The sequence below is a fragment of the Bufo gargarizans genome, chromosome 4 (assembly GCF_014858855.1).
Source record: "Bufo gargarizans isolate SCDJY-AF-19 chromosome 4, ASM1485885v1, whole genome shotgun sequence".
NCBI lineage: Eukaryota > Metazoa > Chordata > Amphibia > Anura > Bufonidae > Bufo > Bufo gargarizans.
In genome coordinates, this window is record NC_058083.1 from 435,740,338 (window position 1) to 435,760,543 (window position 20,206).

Sequence of the window (20,206 nt, forward strand, 5' to 3'; positions counted from 1 at the left end):
TGGCAGCTCCATTTGATCACGTTTGTACCTCCGCACCTGTGTTGCTCGTGCCTCGGGGATCGAGCAGGGGATTCAGGTTGTTCCGCCCAGCCTCTCCGTACCTTGCATAAGTTCTTGTGTGTCCACCACTTCATTCAGATGGGGGAACACAGTCCCCCGTTCTTGTGATCGACTGGGGCCAAATCCATTGGATCCCGCTAATCAAACATCTACTTATACGTTGTAGAATTGGGACAAACCCCATTTAAGATGGCCATTACCTACTTCAGTAGAACTTGCCGTCTAATGTGTATGTCTGGGGTGTCCTGTCCCCAGTACTAGATCTCGGGAAAAGACAGGTTGATCTTGTTGGATTTCAGTATGCCATTTTTCTTTCAAGGAACAAACCACCACTAGATGTGTCTGTCAGCGGCTTACACCCTATCGAGAACAGATGCACATTTTGCTATCCTGAGTGTGCATGTGTATATTAGTGTCCGGAGTAATGGATGTCGGATGAACAAGCTGTCAGCTATCTAAAGTGTATAGCCAGCTCCGGTCTACACAGGCTTTGCGTTGTTCTACCTGTCATCAGTTCTGTTTCTATTAAAGGGGTTATCCCATGACTAATGTTAAAAATGAAAATCATACAAAGCTAGAACCAGCCCTGTACCCCACATCAGGGCCGTCTTTACCAAGGGGCAAAAGGGGCAGCTGCCCCAGGCCCAGTTGCTCCTGGGGGGCCCAAGGCAGCTGCCTCTTGAGCCCTTCTAGCTACTGCCCCGGGTGTCAAGCTGTCTGTGTACTTTAACGTTGTGATCTAGGACCTTAGATGACATCATCACCATGTGACCAGTAACCTAGCAATTACTGGTCACATGGCTATGAGGTCATCACAGGTCCTAGCAGGAGTGTTGCAGAAGTTAACTGTGGAGCTTTTTTGTGTGAAGATTACATCAGAAAAAGGGGACAGGGGCTGTTATGTTAATATACTGTAAACTACTGTATAGTGGGGTGCTGTATATTGTGTGGGGGCCTGTATACTGTGGGGGGCTGTATATTGTGTGGGACGTTATACTGTGTGGTGGGCTGTATACTGTGGGGGGGCCTGTATACTGTGGGGGGGCCTTATACTGTGGGGGGCCTGTATACTGTGTGGGGGGGCTGTATACTGTGTGGGGGGGCTGTATACTGTGTGGGGGGGCTGTATACTGTGTGGGGGCCTTATACTGTGTGGGGGGGGCTGTATACTGTGTGGGGGCCTGTATACTGTGTGGGGGGCCTTATACTGTGTGGTGGGCTGTATACTGTGTGGTGGGCTGTATACTGTGTGGTGGGCTGTATACGGTGTGGGGGGTCTGTATACTGTGTGGGGGGCTGTATACTGTGTGGGGTCCTGTATACTGTGGGGGTTGTATATTGTGTGGGGGCCTGTATACTGTGGGGGGGGGGCTCTATAGTGTGGGGGGGGCCTGTATAGTGTGGAGTGCTATACTGCTGTACTGTATACTGTGGGGGTCTGTATACTGTGGGTTCGGTATAGTGTGGAGTGCTATACTGCTGTACTGTATAGTGTGAGGGGCTGTATCGTGTATAGTTTGGGGTGCTGTATACAGTGAGGTGTTGTATACTGTGGGCTGCTATACTGCTCTACTATATACTGTGGGGTACTGTATAGTGTGGGGTGCTATACTGCATACTGTGTGGTGCTGCATACTATAGGGTGCTATACTGCATACTGTGGGGTGCTGGGGTGCACTGTAACACTAGGGTGAGCCGAGCCCTGGTCTCCTTCCTGCAGAGCAGTGCCCACTTCCAGCTTGAGCCCAGCTGCCCAGAGCACTTATCCAGAGCCGCTGGAGTCTTCAGAACTGGAAGTATTTACAGTCATTCACTGTACTCTACCAGATGTGTGGATTTTTTGTGTGTGTGTTGTGGTGGAGGGTGTGATTGCCTGCTAAGGTGTGGGAAGGCGGGATCCAGGGGGCCCAAGTAAAATTTTGCCCAGGGTCCAATCAATATTAAAGACATGGATCCAGAGATCTCCCCATTCATTGCTCTGCTAGATTTATATCAAGCTGGCAGCTCAAGGGGAGTATCTTTTCTGCTGCAGCTCAGGGGGCGTGTCTTTTCTGCTGCAGCTCAGGGGGCGTGTCTTTTCTGCTGCTGCTCAGGGGGCGGGCCTCAGCTCTCTCCCTATCAAGGAGGCAGTTGAAAGATGAAACAGCATGTGTGACCATATCAGTAAGAAGGACAAAGAAATAACAAAAAAAACAAACAGGGGGCGATATACAGATACATTTTATTGAATAACTCAGCAGCTATGCAAAATTTTTAATTACAAAAGTAATCACATCCAGGTGCTGGTTTGAAAACTGTAGAATATTTTTCATGGGACAACCCCTTTAAGGTATCTATCAAGGTACAACGAACTAGTGGGTGCAATTAAAGGGCATTTGTCAGCACGCAGATTTGTACCTGTGAAACTGGCTTACCTGTTACATGTCCGCTTGGCAGCTGAAGGCTCATTTACAGATGTTAAAACTTATTTTTTCTCAGCAATGCGGGCACATAAGAACATGGGACCAACACAGATGCCTTCAGCACAAGCGCACATGTAACAGGTCAGCCAGTGACATAGGTACAAATCTGATGAAAGATGCCCTTTAAGCAAAAGCACAAAAAACTTTCAGGGCTGCTGACAGCTGAGCTTCTTATCTGGCAAACCTTGTACTGGGAAAAAATGTAGCCACTAAGTACACATTATTAGGGCATCACCTTTCTTAGCTCCCTTTAAAGGGAATTTGTCATCAGAAAATGATCAAGTTTTTATGGTAAACATATAATAGGATTTGTTTTTTGTTTTTTATTAAAATTTTTATGCGACTATTTATATCCTAAAATACTGCAGTTTTCATACTGGCCACTAGTCCTAAAATATGTCAAGACTTCCTGTTCTTTGAGAGCAGCCACATGGGCCATAGACAGTGGACAGGAGAGGACCTCATTGACTTTTGTGGGAGAGTTTTTTTTATCATGCTGTGTGACCTGTGCAGCGATCAGGAGGGAGTAGATAAGCTGTGAATGGTGGATCCTGTGTTATCTGTGTAGATAGTTGATATCTGTCATTGTTATCCTGCCTGTGATGATAATAAGATAACTACTGAAAAGTTACCTGTACAGAACTGGAAATCTGGGCATATTATTGGTGGATCCTGTGTTATCTGAATATATAGGTGATATTTGTCATTGTTATCCTGCCAGTGATGATAATGAGATAACTACTGAAAAGTTACCTGTATCAGAAAATCTGAGCATGTTATTGAGCCTAGTGGTCTGTGTGAAAACTGCAAGATTTGTGCAATTTATTTTACATAAAGATGACATGGACAATTAAAAAATCACCAGTAAATTTTAAAAATGTGTTTAACATAAAATGGGATTTAAGCAGTAGGTGATTTTCTGATGATGCATTCCCTTTAAAGGGTAACTGTCATATATTTTTTTTATTTGCTAGTTTATTAGAGCTAGGCATAGGCATGTATAACTGAGTTAGTCTGTCAATGATTGTCAAAAGATCTGTAATTACCTTATAATAACAGCTTTCATTAATGTAAGGGATGTCCCGATACCATTTTTTTAAGACCGAGTACCGATACTTTTATTTAAAGGGCTTCTGTCACCCCACGAAACTTTTTTTTTTTTTTTTTTGCTTACTTATAATCCCTACACTGCGATATTTGGCTACATGATCAAATTAATTATTTTGGTCCTGTAGATTTAGTTTAAAACAAGCTTTTAAAATATGCTAATTACCTTGCTACCAGCAAGTAGGGCGGCTACTTGCTGGTAGCAGCCGCATCCTCCGATCGTAAAGACGCTCCCTCCACATTGTGATTGACAGGGCCAGGGAACGGAATCGTTCTCTGCTGGCCCTGCCTGTTTGCATTTAAAATCTTGCGCCTGCGCCGCGGCCGTACCTGTCTTCAATTGGCGCAGGAGCACTGAGAGGCGGCCGCTCCATCCTCAATGCGCCTGCGCCGGGTGTAGATGTGACGTCATCGGCGCAGGCGCATTGAGGATAGAGCGGCCGAGCGAGCGGCCGTGGCGCAGGCGCAAGATTTTGAATGCAAACAGGCAGAGCCAGCAGAGAACGATCCCGTTCCCTGGCCCTGTCAATCACAATGTGGAGGGGGCGTCTTTACGATCGGAGGATGCGGCTGCTACCAGCAAGTAGCCGCCCTACTTGCTGGTAGCAAGGTAATTAGCATATTTTAAAAGCTTGTTTTAAACTAAATCTACAGGACCAAAATGATTAATTTGATCATGTAGCCATAAATCGCAGTGTGGGGATTATAAGTAAGCAAAAAAAAAAGGTTTAGTGGGGTGACGGAAGCCCTTTAAGTACTCACCGATACCAATTATGGTGTGTTAATGTTTTTACAGCAAATTTCAATTTAATTTAGTCATAGGGGAGATTTATCAAACCTTGTACAAAGAAAAAGCGGCGCAGTTGCTGATAGCAATGAAAAAAATTAAAGCTGGAATTTGGTTGCTATGGACAACTGCTTTACTTTTCCTTTGTACAAGGGTTAATAAATTAATAAATGGGCATATAAACAGTGTTTCCCAACCAATGTGCCTCCAGATGTTGCAAAACTACAACTCCCAGCATGACCGGACAGCCTTTGGCTGTCCGGGCATGCTGGGAGGTGTAGTTTTGCAACAGCTGGAGGCACACTGGTTGGGAATCACTATTATATGCCCATTCCCCCCCCCCCCCACCTTATTTTATATTCACTGTTTGAACATGAAATGGAGAGAAATTAACAGAATTTCTCCTCCATTTCATGCACCATACCGACCTGGCCTGCTGTAATCCTTCCCATGCGGAAGGACCAGAATACTGAGAGGAAGTGGCTTTAACTTCCTCCCAGTGCTAGGCAACCACATGGGACTTGGGAGCCCCTGCACAGAAGTCCCACGCTGATCGGCTGGGAGCGCCGCCGCACGGAAGCAGACACGGGACCAGCCGCCGTTGTTTATCTGGAGCCAGCTGAGAGGTAAGGCGCAAGTGTATTAGGTGGCCCCTTCTCCCCAACTCTAGTGTAAAATTTCCCTACCCCGTCGTTGTGCGCCTGCCCGGTGCGGCACACCTCCTTCCAAAGCTGGGAACGTCATGTCCGGTGCGGCCGGGTCACAAGAGGAAGTGACGAGGGTAGGGAAATTTCACGGAACACCATATCCACCGCTGATCATCTGGGACACGGGACCTGCCGCTGAACGGCCATCAGGTATCGGCAGTGGTATCGGCAACATTTGCACGAGTACAAGTACTCGTGCAAATGTCTGGTATCGGTCCCGATACCGGGATCGGTATCGGGACATATATCACAAAAACATTGCACCAAACGGATATACCACTGACTATACTGGCTAGTCATACAAGTAGATATTAAAAGCTGAGACTTTTGCCAACATATTCCTGTCAGGAAGATATCAGAGCCCATCATGCACCACGTCACGGTCCTCAGCATGGCAAGGGGTCCTACCACTAAGCTACCTATGGTGTGAACAAGGTCTGAAGGTGATGTAATCCAGCTCACAGCCAAGCTTCCACACAGCCGCATAGCAGGACAACTAATGCAATGTGAACAAAGCCAGACTGTGAGCCACACCCATATCAGACCATGTGATGGAGGTTACCAGGTGCAAAAGTGCTTAAGTGCCAAGTAAAGGCACATACACTGCATATCAAAAAAAAAAAAATCAAAAAAAAAAAATATCGCGGCAAATATGGAGGAACTGCTCAAACCTCGAACACTGTAGCGTGTTTTACATTGGGGGAGCAGTCCCACCGCATGTGGACCGCAGCAGACGACTATCCCCAGCAAAAAATGCATACAATGGAGGATGTCGGCGCGGTCCACATGCACCACTAAGGCATCCCATACACAACAAGGCATTGTGCGGCATCCCCTAATTAATGTCCACTGTCCCTTTCCACTGCTCCCTTGCTATGTTGCTATGGCTTGTCTGTCTCTAGTTAAGAAGACAGGAAGACTGGGGGGCGGTCCTTCACACTGCATGCCTGCATTAGGCTTCAAAGTGAGGAGGCGTGTCTCTCAGTAATCAATTCTCATTGGTTGGCAGGGAGCTGCTGGCACAATAAGTGTATATGGGAAGTGAGGGAAAGCAGTTTTGGCCTCAGAGAACTGGCAGAGGAGCCACCTTGAGAAGGTCCTCAAATTGTAAATGTTTAAACAGCTGTAACTAAGGGAAAACTCAAGGAAAAACAGTGGTATGTGAAGAAACTAAAGATTGCTTTATGCATAATGCTGCTGCAGCAGTAACATATTCTAAAATAGAAGATCTCAGGAGCCACTGTATTGGGTATGCCAGGGAATTACATTAGGCTGTAAATTAGGACTGCAGTAAAAGATTATTTTAGAAATCGAGTATTCTATCGATTATTTTTTACGATTAATCGAGTACTCTAATAAGAAAAAATGAATTAATAGACTGTTTTCCTTTATAAAAACTCATCAGACCCCCCTGCCATCAGTCCCCAACACCCTTCGTTCCCCCCTGTGCGATCAGCCCAAGTGCATCAGTTTCCACCAGTGCCATCAGCTTCACTATCCTTCACTCAGTGCCTTCAGTATACCGGTACATTCACAAGACCAAAACAGGTCCGCAAACAGGGATACCGGCCTTGTCCGTTCTGCATACGCACACGGTCAACCCGATGATAGAAATGCCTATTCTTGTCCGCAATTGCGAATAAGAATAGGACATGCTCTATATTTTTGGCTGGGCCATGTAACGGAACTATGGATGTGGACAGCACACGGTGTGCTATCTGCATTTTTTGCTGCCCCATTAAAATAAATGGGTCCGAACCTGTTCCGCAATTAGTGGACCCATAAATCCGATGGTGTGAATGTACCTTAATACAGTGCAATCCTGTGAGAGGAGGGGAGGTCAGCACGGGACCTGTCACAGACACACGCTCACTGGTGGCTGCCTGGCCTTATATGCTGCCATCTAAGATTCGGGTTGAGGTGCAGGGTTACTACATTCTGCTGCCCTCAGGTAGGGCACATCTAGCTGGTACACCATAATACTGGGCATCTCTACAACTACTGACCAGAAATAATAGGGCACCAAGGACAGCGCATGGAAAATGCTGAGTGGAGAGTACCACATGCAAGACTGTACTTGTCATACACACAGGTCGCCATATTGCTTGCCATCTCCAGAAGACCAGCTTAGCAGCCTGTGACTTGCAAGCAGAGCGCATGGGTCCAGACACCATGGCTCTCAGCTTGAGCACCGGTCTCCTCCACAGGATGGTGCCACCTTCCTTCACTACACATACATGCCAGCCTAGTGGCCCCGCTGGTACATTACAACCAGACCTAACCAGCCATGAACAGCAACATCCCTTTTCACATTGTCGTATATGAACGCGCTAGTCACCTGGTGGCATTTCCTCTTAAGCTGAGACGTGTCTAACCAGACCCGCACTCTTCTGGCTGCATCAGGGCACGTTTTCTGCTCTTCATCTCGGGCACGGGCAGCAATGGAGGAGGAACACTGAGCTGGTGTCACTGGCCGCCTGACTTGCTCTGAGATGCAGTTTTCAATTACCCGCGCCGGGTCCTTGCTGTGAGCCTGAAGTATCCTGCGCACTTCCTGCACTGTGCGGACTACAGCCTAGGTGTCCGTGTAACTGCCTACTCTCTGGTACTGAACATTGTACTTGAAGGCGAGAGGGAGACCCTGCCATGATTGGAGTACACAGGCTGTCAAAGGACATTGCAGGTGACCACGGAGCGGTAATAGCAAGCGCTTCACTCCCACTCCGTGGTCACATGACACAAACGAATCCTCGATGCAAACAATTTGCATTGAGGATTTTTTTGTGTCGAATTACTCGATTCAATCGATTAATCTTTTCAGCCCTACTGTAAATTATTTAGTATGTAGTGAGTAGTGGGCAATCATAAGGCTACTTTCACACTTGCGTTTACATTTTCCGGTATTGAGATCTGTCATAGGATCTCCGTACCGGAGAAAAACTCTTCCGTTTTGTCCCCATTCATTGTCAATGGGGACAAAACTGAACAGGACGGAATGCTCCAAAGTGCATTCCGTTCCGTTTGGTTGCATTCCCATACCGGAGAGCAAACCACAGCATGCCGGCATGACCCACAATGCAAGTCAATGGGGTCGGATCCATTTTCTCAGACACAATAGAAAATGGCTTTGGGCTGAGCCCATTGCACGGCTGCTGAGTAAACGGAAAACGTCCTGATGACTAATTGTTAACAATTATTATTTACCCAGTAGATGATAACAGGATCTCGCTATGCACATGCACAGTTATTAGGACAACTTCCTTGAATATGTCAGCAGTTTAATATTATGTGCAAACAACAGAAAGGTCTCTTATATAACCATAAGAGAGACTCTCCTCCTTCCCCTCCCATGTGTATAGCAATATGCAAGGACCCAGGAATTTAGTCCGTTGCAGTGATTTCCTTGAAAAATGTAGGGTGATATCATTGAAGAAAATATTTCAGTGCAAATGAAAAACAGCAACATGAGGGAACAGGACGGGCAGGTTGTATGAGCTATTCATGGCTTGTGACCTCTCCATAATCTCCTTGTATTCTGTGGAGTCTTAAAGGGTGAACCTGCAGTACCTGGTTCTGTTGGATCACGCCTATGCCTATGTGTTGTGCATCGATACCATGCGATCCACCATCTGCATTACCTCTTGTATTCTCATGAACCACTTTTGGTCCGTACTTTTGTCTGACGCTGTAGGACAGGAATGAATCCACACACGCCATGTTAAACAAATGTCTGACCATGGACTTTCTCTTCGATAAGATGGCTATATCACAGAGACAGGGCAGGTGAGGCTGGTAAGGGGTGTCCTGTGAATTTGGATATAATGCGCCTGACATCTGTCCAAAAGGTAGGCAACATGTGACATCCCCAGAAGTCTGTCAGATGTCTGTCTTAGGGTACGTTCACATGGCAGATTTTTCCACTAGAAAATCTAAGGCTGACCCAAGCACAATTTTTTATTTGGCATTCCGTGGATCTGCCCATGGTTTTAACCTTAGACAGTGGGGCAAGTTGGCATGCATGTGATTGAAACCATGCCAAGAACATGTCCCTTCTTGACGCAATTTGACAATCCATGAACCCCCCCCCCCCCCAACTGATTCACAGTATTAGAACTCCTTAGCGATTGCTCTGTATTGAGTGGTCTCCAGCGCTGGAGCTGCTCAGTACAGATTTTGGAACAACCACTGGGTCAAGTAATTGACCCAGCGTTTTACTAAGGGTTTTTGCAGCCTTCAGATGGGACACCATAAAAGTGGTGACAGAAATATTTCACATAACTAGATACCATACCAGTGAATTGTGTGCAGAAATCCAGACAGTTACTAAAGAAATCCAGACAATACTAATCTTCTCCCCAGTCTTCTAGGTTTTCATATTCAGTGCAAGTAATTGAGCCGTATGGCAACTATTACAGTCGGCACACCGGTTGTAAGAAATTATTACTATGAATATTTGGTAGAAGTTCTGGGATGATGTGGCAAAGAAATAACCGACCAAAAAATAGTATTTTATGACAAATATTTATATAATGAGAAAATCACTTGTTACAAAAGGCCACCACCTTAAATACACACAGAAATAAGCACACTACTACAATACAGTGAGAAGAAGACACTAATACCCCCTAATCAAAAGAGCCACACCGAACAACACAACACAATTGTCTGCGGCCTTTGACCTTCAAGGAACAAAGATATATAGTATATCTCTCCTTTCTGGATTTGGTAGCGCTTTCCCCCTTCTGACTTTGTTGGAGCAGAGTGGTGTTGTGCAAAAGGCCTTGGTCTTGGAACTTCTAGGTGATGGACTCCCTTGTGTCCTCTTGGTTGTTTCCCTCTAGTACCTTCAGTCTCTTCTTCCTCTTCTCCTCCTTGCTGTCCCCTTCCTTGCCTCTGACTATTTATATGTTTAAGAGTTAGTTCCAAAAAACCTACTATGATATACCTTAGCAGGTCATGATTGGTTGTTTATGTTAGCTTTCTAGCACTTTCCAGGTAATTCCTGGCATGACTGATGGAAGAAACTAGAAGTTAAAGCTTCTAGCAGTTTCCACCGCTTTCCTGAATGTGTACGACTTTATTGACTAAGAGACAATTGATTTTGTTGCCTTTTGATATGTTAATTGTGTTTGACCAGTTGGACCCTATCTTGATATCACTAACTAGCCCTAACTGGTTTGGAGAGGAATGTATCTTTAAAACTAAAGGTCAAAAGCTGAAACATTACAATAGATGTGAATATATACAAAGTGAAATAAAAAAACACAAATACAAAATAATAAAAAATCTTACACGGTGCTGAATATGGGAGCCAAAGAAACAATTGCTCCGGCAGATTTCTACAGCTGCATTGTCTGAAGAAATCTTCTGATTTTGATTATATAGTATATTGATGGTCTGTACCTGACACATTCATGCATACATGGACACCCCATTAATTTCCATGGCGAACCATCTAATGATTTAAAAGAACTTGATCCCTCGCCAAGATGATCTGGTTCAAAAAGCTTAAGAGGTGCCCACTTCAAGGGGTATTCTCATCTTAGACATTTATGACCTGTCCATAAGAAATGCAGGTTCTTTCTCATGACACGCTTTCCTGTCTGGTGCCAAAACTGCTATGTATGGGGAGGTGGCCACACATACGTGGCTCTTTCCATTCTCTTCTATGGATGTTCCAACTACAGACAAACATGTTTCCTAACAGCGAATGGAAAGTGGTGCACATGCCTGTCGAGCTCTCCACCGACAGTGGCCCCGACACCAGGCTGGACAGGGAACCACCGTTCTGGACATGATGCGGGTCCCAGAGGTACCTATCCTTATATTATATACATATCCTCTGGATATGTCATACATTTGAAAGCCATTTAACTCACTAATGGCATGGGTACCTTGAATATAGAATTGAAAAATATCAATGAGAAAGCAACCAGAACCATAAATCTGGCATTCTCACCACAGGTATATTATCACATAATAATGCACCCCTATGTTACATTTTGGTAAACGCTGTGTTCCTACATTTGACGTCTACTTCTTTCCATTGTTATAACACAGAACAGTGGGAGAGATGAGACAGGAAGGGTGGGGGAGGGCATTGGATGTTTATTAAGTATGGTTTGACTTTCATTTCCATAACAATGAAGATATTTTTGCCAAGTGGCAGTGATCAGATCTTGGCCCTCAGGTGTAAAAGTACAGATGAGACAATCTGACAAAGAGCATTTCCCTCTAAAATGTGAAACGATATCTGAGAATATAAATTCCTGGATTCGGTCCTTGAAGGACTACTAATTTAGGGTCATTTTAACGGCTTTCCCCAGGATTTTGATATTGATGGCCTATCCCAGATTGATGGATGGTCTGATAGCCGGCACATCTGCTTATCAGCTGTTTGAAGAGGCCACAGTTTGTGCTCTGGTTTATTTGAAAAAATCATTTTCTTTGGAATTAAATTTAAAATGTTCAAGCATTTGTCTTCTGCAGCCTGCATGTGTTCACATACATTGCAGGCTGCTCAGTCCTTTTCAGAGAGAAATCCATCAGACAAGCTTGGATGGCTTGGTCTGTAGCATCCCTCCTCCTGATCTTTTATAGCTGACATCTTTTTGATATAAGTTTTTTATTTTATTCTGTTGTAATCTTAAAAGAACGATGCTAGAGCAGGGGGTCAGCAATCTCCGGCACTCCTCCGGTACAATTGGTTGGCTGTTCTCCCACAGAAGTGAAAGGACCATGCTTGGGAGTTGTAGTTTCACAACAGCTAGAATGCTGAAGGTTGCTCATCCCTGTACTACAGAGTGAGCTGTCAGAGAGCTTGCCTGATGGACTTCACTCTGAATAAAACTGAGCAGCCTGCAATGTATGCAAACACATGCAGGCTGCAGAGGACAAATGGTTGATTTTTATCACATAGTAAATTCAATTAAAAAAAATTGTCTTTATATGTTAGCAGGGGTGCATGAAAGTGTAGTAAGCTTGGAAGAAAACGTATAAATACCGAGCCTTCTGGCTTACGAATATTACTATATATGCAGTAATTAATAAAAAGAGGAAGGGAAACAAGATGATGTAACTCCGCATAGCAGTGCAAACGTGTCAAGTTGGGTGACAATCCTTTAGGGAATTTTGTTTACTGTCATTGTCACTATTAGTAATCCAGCATCTGGTAGACCATGTAGATGTTTAGAGCACATAGTTGTGTAGAATATTTTTACCTCATCCCAGAGGATAAACCATGGACTGATATTTCATGAAAATAGAAAAAGATTGTAACTGATCAGAAAGTGAAATCACATATAATACATAGAGCTTTTACTGGAACACAGATACTTTCCAGCTTGATCAGGGAGGCTTGTCCCACCGTCCGTTGGCTGCTGTTCAGGTCCACTTCTTTTGTGTAGATTCTGATGTAATAGTGGAAAACATGCGGTTATTGATTTGCTACCACATTAGTGAGCAAAGTGCAGTATACATGGTAATACATAGGTATGTGCATAATGAGAATAGCAGGATTGTGAACATACCCAGGACACGTGCAGTTTACGGTTGGGTTTGTAACTCGATCTGATTTTAGACATATTGGAAATGACACAGAACCTTTATATGTTTTATGTACCATATGTATATGCCTTTAATGGGTACAACTTGGTATCTGTATAATTTAAAACTATACAGCCCTTCTGTCACATAAGCCAGCCTCCACTTCCAGGCCTAGACTGAACTAAGAGGTTGAAGTCCTATGGAGGCGAGCACTTGTGTAACAACCAACTACTAGGAAATAAAGGTGAAAGAACCACTAAATACCTTGTTACACACTGCTCCTTGCCTCTGTATGAGCTAGATGTGCTACCAACATTACTGCGTCAGGACCGGGAGACACTCCTGGTGCAACAGTGTACGTTGGTGGTCCTGTGAGGCTGAAGTCACATGAGTTCCGTGCACCAAAATTCAGTCCACCGCTCAGAAGTCTGGTCTTTTTGCCACTAACTAAAGGAGACTGCGAGGAAGTCGGCACAGTGATTACTATTGCAGTCTAGAGTGTCTTAAACTGTGCCAGATTTATCACAGTGGTTGATGCTGATAAATCTGTCTAGTCTAATTAGTTGACGCCAGCTATAAGTTGACTTAGTTTTACTCCACAAAGGGTCATTTAATTCATGTCTCCTTTCATGTGAAGTCACCCCTACATTCTGCTAAGCCCACCTCCTTGTCATACGAAGAGTAAAAAGATGAGAAAGGTGACTAATACACTTGATAAATGTGGCAGAAAGCATGCACGCCAATTTTTTGGCACAAATTGCATTTTCCACAGTAACTCTTCCCCAGTGTGTTCAGTTCTTGGTGCAGCTGGACGCCCTCTAGTAGGTTAGGTCAGGTAAGAATCCAAAATGTCCCCTCTACTGGCTTACGCCCTTGATTTTGGTGCAGCCCTGTTGCATCTCCCCTAGCGAGTAGTTGTTATTCCGGCTTACGTTTTGTGACGTTCGTGGTCCTTCATACTCTTGTCATGGTCTTACCTTCTCACTGTTCTCCTTCGTTTGACATGTGCTGGCGGCCATCTTGGTTTCTGGGTTTCTTGTAGCCTCCCACCCTGCGGCTCCTCCTTCCCACTGGGAGGAGCTGGATGCCTAGCTCATATATATAGAAGGTCTGTGGCTTCAGTTCCCTGCTTGGTCCTCCTGTGTGCACATGCTTCAAAGACTGCTGCTGCTTCTGGTTCCTGATCCTGGCCTCGTCTGACTACCCCGTTGGTTCCCGATCCTGGCTTCGTCTGACTACCCCGTTGGTTCCTGATCCTGGCTACGTCTGACTACCCTCCTGGTTCCTGACCTCCGTCTACGCAAGACCCTGCTTCAGTTTAGCCATCCGTTTGGACTTTAGCTACGGCTTGATTTTCAATAAAGCCTTCTTATTCCACCTATCTCTGTTGTACGTCTGGTTCATGGTCCCATGACATTAGGACCAAGCCATGAATTCTGACGGTACAGGGCCATCCTCGCTACCTACGCTGGTTGCCAGACTTGATCAGCAGGATCACCTGTTGGGTCGGTTCGCTGTGGCGTTACAAACCCTGCTTGAACGCACGGCTCATTTAGCTTCCGTTGCCGATGGGTCGGTTGTCGCTCCTAGGCCCGCTCCTACTGCCGCTCCGGTTGTTGCGCCAGAGTCTACCCCGACACCTGTTGCTGCACCTGCGGTGTTTCGGGGTATGACCGGTTCTGCCCCCCTTCCACAGCGCTTTGGGGGAGAGCCAACTCAGTGCCGAGGTTTCCTTAACCAGGTGGCCATTTATTTCGAGTTGCTGCCACATGCCTTTCCTACTGAGAGATCAAAGGTGGGCTTCTTGATCTCGCTGCTCTCGGACAAGGCCTTGGCCTGGGCCAGCCCTTTATGGGAGAACAACAATCCGGTGGTTGCCGAGTTTTCCGGTTTTGTTGCTTCTCTTCGGAAGGTATTCGATGTGCCGGCTCGTGCTGCCTCTGCTGCGAAGCTCCTTATGTCCATCAGACAGGGTTCACGATCCGTAGCTGAATACGCCATTGAGTTTCGTACCCTGGCAGCAGAGGTGGGCTGGAATAATGAGGCTCTGGTCGCTGCTTTCTCTCATGGTCTCTCGGATGCCTTGAAGGATGAGATTGCAGCCAAGGACCTACCAGTGGAGCTCGAGTCCCTTATTTCTTTCCTGATTTTGATTGACACCAGACTCAGGGAGAGACCTTCCTTTAAGGAGAGCCTGCGGAGGCCTTCTAACAGATTGGCGCCTACGTTTGCTGTCCCACCCGTGCCTCCCTCTCCTCCCACGCCTCCTGGGGATGACTGGTCTGGGGGTCAACCCATGCAGCTGGGGGTTGCTCGCCTGTCCGAGGGGGAGAGGGTACTCCGGAGACGCGAGGGCCGATGCATGTACTGTGGTCTCGGTGGGCATTTTCGGTTGGCATGCCCGAACCGTCCGGGAAACGCTCGCACCTGAGATCCTGTCGGGGGCAGATCTTGGGTGGAGTCTCCTCGTCCCCGGTTTCCCGTGTTGACAAACCACTGATTACTGTTGTCCTCTCCTGGGTCGGGGGCTCGGTGACGACCCAGGCGTTGGTGGACTCTGGTGCTGGTGGCTTGTTCATTGATAGTGTGTTCGCCGCCGCCAATTCCATTCCTCTGCAGCCTCGAGGTTCCCCACTGGCTCTTGAGGCGATAGACGGCAGACCCCTTCTGCCGCCACACGTGACTCAGGAGACCCTTCCAGTGGGGATGGCCATTGGTGCCGTTCACAGAGAGTCGGTCTGTCTCCAGGTTATTTCGTCTCCACACTACTCGGTGGTCTTGGGGTACCCCTGGCTCCAGAAGCATAATCCGACTTTCGATTGGAGATCGGCCGAGATCCTCTCGTGGTCACCGCAGTGTGGGGCTAGTTGCATCCATGGGCCTGTCAAGTTGCTGTGTACTTCCTCGGACTCTCTGTTGCCTCCTGAATACGAGGAGTACCGGGATGTATTCGATAAGGTGCGTGCGGTTGCCCTACCTCCGCACCGCCCATACGATTGTGCCATAGAGTTACAATCTGGTGCCGTTCCTCCTCGTGGCAAAGTCTATCCACTGTCGGTAGCGGAGAATGAGGCCATGGAGGAGTACGTGAGGGAGGCGCTTTCACGCGGACACATTCGCAAATCCTCGTCCCCGGCAGGGGCTGGATTTTTCTTTGTGAAAAAGAAGGGCGGTGAGTTGAGGCCTTGCATCGACTACAGGGGTCTCAATCGCATCACGATCAAGAACGCTTACCCGATACCCTTGATTTCCGAGCTGTTCGATCGCCTCAAAGGGGCCACGGTCTTTACCAAACTCGACCTGAGGGCGGCATATAACCTGGTAAGGATCAAGGCGGGCGATGAGTGGAAGACCGCGTTTAACACCAGGACCGGTCATTATGAATCCTTGGTTATGCCCTTTGGGTTGTGCAATGCGCCCGCAGTCTTCCAGGAATTCATCAACGATGTTTTCCGTGACCTGTTGCAGCAGTGTGTGGTGGTCTATTTGGATGACATCTTGGTATATTCTGCATCCATGGAGGCCCACATTCTGGATGTCAGACGAGTGTTGCAACGCTTACGAGAGAACAAGCTGTTCGGTAAGCTTGAGAAATGCGAATTTCACCGATCCCAGGTAACCTTCTTAGGTTACATCATTTCCGCTGAGGGGTTCTCCATGGATCCTGAGAAGGTTTCGGCTGTCTTACAGTGGCCCCAGCCCAGTGGGCTTCGTGCCCTGCAGCGCTTTTTGGGCTTCGCCAATTATTATCGGAAGTTCATCAGGGACTTTTCCATGCTAGCCAAGCCTCTCACGGATCTGACCAGGAAGGGCAGTAATCCTCAGGTCTGGCCGCTCGAGGCCATCCGAGCTTTTGAGGCTCTAAAGTCCGCCTTTGTGTCGGCTCCGATTCTGTCGCATCCCAACCCTGGGTTGCCTTTTGTCCTCGAGGTGGACGCGTCTGAGACGGGAGTAGGCGCCCTCCTGTCTCAGCGTAGAACACCAGAGGGTCCTCTGCTTCCTTGTGGGTTTTACTCCCGGAAACTGTCTTCCGCGGAGTGCAACTATCAGATTGGTGACAGGGAGTTATTGGCCATCGTGCAGGCCCTTAAAGAATGGAGGCACTTGCTCGAGGGCTCGGTGGTTCCGGTTCTCATCCTGACGGACCACAAGAATCTGACCTACCTCTCTGAGGCCAAGAGATTGACACCACGTCAGGCCAGATGGGCTCTGTTCTTGTCACGTTTTAATTACGTGGTCTCCTACCTACCCGGCTCCAAGAACATCAGAGCGGATGCCTTATCACAGCAGTACTCCGAGCTGTCCGGGGAGGAGTCGATTCCGACTACGGTCATACCCCCGAATCAGATCCTGGCTGCTATTCGCACCAGCCTGACCTCTCCTCTGGGTGAGCAGATTTTGGCGGCTCAATCTGGTGCTCCCTCTGGGAGACCCAACGGCAGATGTTTTGTGCCTGAGGAGTTGCGCACTCGGTTGTTGCGAACCTACCATAACTCCAAGGCCGCGGGGCACCCTGGAAAGAATCAGCTGTCCTGGGCGGTTTCACGTCTGTTCTGGTGGCCTTCTCTACGTTCCGACATCGCCGCATATGTAGCGGCATGCTCCGTTTGTGCCCAGAGTAAGTCCCCTCGGCACCTTCCGTTGGGCCTTTTGCAACCCATAGCCACCGGGGAGCGTCCATGGTCACACCTGGGGATGGATTTCATTGTGGACCTTCCTGCATCCCGAGGCCATACGGTCATTCTCATGATTGTGGATCGGTTTTCCAAAATGTGCCACTGTGTTCCTCTCAAGAAGTTACCCTCTGCACAAGAGTTGGCCTCGATTTTTGCCAGGGAGGTCTTCCGGTTGCACGGTTTGCCCAAGGAGATTGTGTCGGATCGGGGGAGTCAGTTTGTGTCCAGGTTCTGGCGCGCCTTTTGCTCCCAGTTGGGGATTCATCTCTCTTTCTCCTCGGCCTACCACCCTCAGTCCAATGGGGCCGCAGAACGATCCAATCAGGCCTTGGAGCAATTCCTTCGTTGCTATGTCTCCGATCACCAAGACAATTGGGTTGACCTCCTGCCTTGGGCTGAGTTTGCCAGGAACACGGCGGTGAACTCTTCCTCTGGGACGTCTCCCTTCATGGCCAATTATGGGTTCCAACCTGCCGTGTTACCGGAGGTATTCTCTCCCCAGGATACTCCGGCTGTGGAGGATCACCTTTCCGTCCTACGTACTTCTTGGGTACAGATCCAGAGGTCCCTTGAGGTCTCTGCGCAACGCCAGAGACTCCAGGCTAATCGCAGACGAGCGCCCGCTCCTTCCTACCAGGTCGGAGACCGTGTATGGTTGTCCACCCGCAACCTCAACCTTCGAGTGCCCACTCCCAAGCTGGCGCCTCGCTTTGTTGGTCCCTTCCGAGTGCTTCACAGGGTAAACCCGGTAGCCTATGCCCTTGCGCTTCCTCCTGGCATGCGGATCTCCAACGTGTTTCATGTCTCCCTGTTGAAGCCATTGGTGTGTAATCGTTTCACTTCCTCGGTTCCTCGGCCCCGTCCGGTCCAAGTGGGCAATCGTGAGGAATATGAGGTGAGCAATATCCTGGACTCACGCCTGGTCCGCGGTCGGTTGCAGTTTTTGGTCCATTGGCGTGGTTATGGTCCAGAGGAGCGTTCCTGGGTTCCCTCCACAGATGTCCATGCTCCTGCGTTGCTCCGAGCCTTCCACGCACGCTTCCCTCTGAAACCGTTCCTTACTCCGCGGAGGAGGGGCCCTTGAGGGGGAGGTACTGTCATGGTCTTACCTTCTCACTGTTCTCCTTCGTTTGACATGTGCTGGCGGCCATCTTGGTTTCTGGGTTTCTTGTAGCCTCCCACCCTGCGGCTCCTCCTTCCCACTGGGAGGAGCTGGATGCCTAGCTCATATATATAGAAGGTCTGTGGCTTCAGTTCCCTGCTTGGTCCTCCTGTGTGCACATGCTTCAAAGACTGCTGCTGCTTCTGGTTCCTGATCCTGGCCTCGTCTGACTACCCCGTTGGTTCCCGATCCTGGCTTCGTCTGACTACCCCGTTGGTTCCTGATCCTGGCTACGTCTGACTACCCTCCTGGTTCCTGACCTCTGTCTACGCAAGACCCTGCTTCAGTTTAGCCATCCGTTTGGACTTTAGCTACGGCTTGATTTTCAATAAAGCCTTCTTATTCCACCTATCTCTGTTGTACGTCTGGTTCATGGTCCCATGACAACTCTCCATATTTAAGAACAGTGTCGGACTGACCCATCCAAGTACCAGAGGATCCTCTGATGGGCCCAGGCTCTGATACCATAGTGGGCCCCAAAGGTCCAGAGAAAAAACAACATTTGGAGCTGCCTTTAGAAACAATCTAGGAGATTTATCAAATTGTTGTAAAGAAGAATTGGCTTAGTTGTCCATAGCAACCAATCAGATTCTGCCTTTCATTTTACAATGGGGCTGTGAAAAATGAAAGGAGGAATGTAGTTGGTTGTTATGGGCAAGTAATCCAGTTCTACTTTACACCTGTTTGATATATTTCTACAGTCTATTTCTTTGAATCAAAACCTTTATTGGTGATATGGAGGTTGGGACCCCATGAATAATTTTCTCTTTTTCTCTGCTGGGCCCAAGGAACCCAAGTCTGACCCTGGTTGAGAAATTATTATATATTTATTATCTATAAACTGCTGCTTCTGCGCTCCTTCTACTTCAAAAGGAATCTATTTCTTAGCACCAACTTTTACTGCCTTCAAGCTGGCATACAGTCGTCGTTACCATGCCTAAAAACAGGTTTCATTTTGATGCTGTCGGTCCAGCTGGCTACGACATGAGAGCGGTACTTTCAGTTCTAATGTGTTTACCAGACCCTCCCTAATGTTCTAATTCTTTCCCCAGGAGTTGTGTCGCCAAAGCTGCATATTTCTAATTGTCGGCAGCGATGAGAAGTCATACAGGATGTGCCGGCCTGTGGGATACAGGAAGCATCCTAAACACTCACAATAACGACGCTCCATGTCACAGAACCCAGTGTACAGGACAGTCCTTATATACAAGTCCACCGGTGTAGGTGACTTGTATATAAGCCTTACGTCAGTACATTTTCTCAATTTACACTTCATTTAAGTAGGAGGAAAAGTGGCAGTAAATAAGGATATGGTCTCCACCAACCATTGGAATTTGTTTGGATGATATTTAATGGGGTTTTCCTAAACTCTGGATGAGGAACATACAAACTGGAATATTTCAGAGCCGATATTCCTTCCTCCTTCCGGCACAGTGTCTTGGTGTGGCTAATGGCAAGCATGTACATACCGTAAATACCATAGACACAGTCAATATAATTCATGTGCGCCCTACAGTGTACCTTTTACGATATGCTGCATTCTACAGATAGGACACAGATCCTTTAAAAGAGTTTTCTGGGAATTTAATATTGATGACCTATCCTCAGGGTAGGTCATCAATATCTGATTGGTTGGAGTCCAACTAGCACCTCCACCCAGTAACTGATTGAAGGGGCCACAGCACTCCAGAGAGTGCCGT

The 20,206-nt window shown here is 47.4% G+C and overlaps 1 protein-coding gene across 2 annotated transcripts in view; it reads left to right on the plus strand.

Annotated features, from left to right (window-relative positions):
* RIN2 (Ras and Rab interactor 2) overlaps positions 1-20,206 on the plus strand; it is a 174,842-nt gene that overhangs the window by 84,416 nt on the left and 70,220 nt on the right. The window lies entirely within an intron of this gene.